Raw genomic sequence first — 945 nt, 5'->3', positions numbered from 1 at the left:
GTTATGTTTTTAACAATGATAAGCGTGCTATATCCGAGCCTTCCTGGAAGTCGAACATGGCAAAAAAATGTTTTTGCAAAAAAAAAAAATGTTTTTTGATATCTGATGAGTCAACAGCAGTGATGAAAGCAGACTCGGTTTTGACAAAAACCGGATATAGTTGACCCAGTTGATGTTTCTGGATGGGAATTTTGTGTATACATAAATCCCATTGATCACATCAATCTTGCGTACAATGTCATTTATGGATCGGATTGGCAATGGAACCGATCTTGACCCCATGAAGAAGTGAGTAAATTCAGAAATACACAATGATTAGAACACAAAATGATATTCCAGTTCAATGCCAATGAGCTCCATTCTTTGCAATCATAATTTATAGTCAGGCAGAGTCCAGACACTGGGCCTTTGACCATGAAGCGGTCCAATCGATGTCCAAAAAAATCATAAGAAGCCCACGCGCGGCCGCCTCCGTGCAGGCCCCGAGAGAGGAGACCGGGACTCAGGTCAAGTTAGAAAACACCCGACCGATCGATATTATACCCCGCGGGCCGCACTGCTGACGGAAGGATAAACCGACGAACTTCACAAGATAAGAACTGGTGCTTATGATCATCTTCATCATCCTTAATCCGATTCCTAATGGCGATTATCCATCCACATTGAGTGGGTATTCTAAAATTCGAAGAAGATGAGTCTTTATGAACCGAAATCGAGTAAACCATCCAATCCGTTGTATTTTCTTCTTCGAACAGCAAGTTCAGCGGGTGGCACCGGAAGTCAGGACCCCAGCAAAGCCTAAGTGGGAGGTCTAAATTTGATTGATTTTTAGCCTTTTTCGTACCAGAACAAAAGACTGATCCCCTCTTTTTTTCACTACTTCAATTCCAGACGTATGTGTTCACCTCCAGGGTTAAGAATGATCATTAAAACTTGTTTTCGCTC

Source organism: Melampsora larici-populina, assembly GCF_000204055.1.
Source record: "Melampsora larici-populina 98AG31 unplaced genomic scaffold MELLAscaffold_145, whole genome shotgun sequence".
NCBI lineage: Eukaryota > Fungi > Basidiomycota > Pucciniomycetes > Pucciniales > Melampsoraceae > Melampsora > Melampsora laricis-populina.
The sequence above is the reverse complement of the archived record's forward strand: the minus strand, read 5'-3'. Positions refer to the sequence as shown.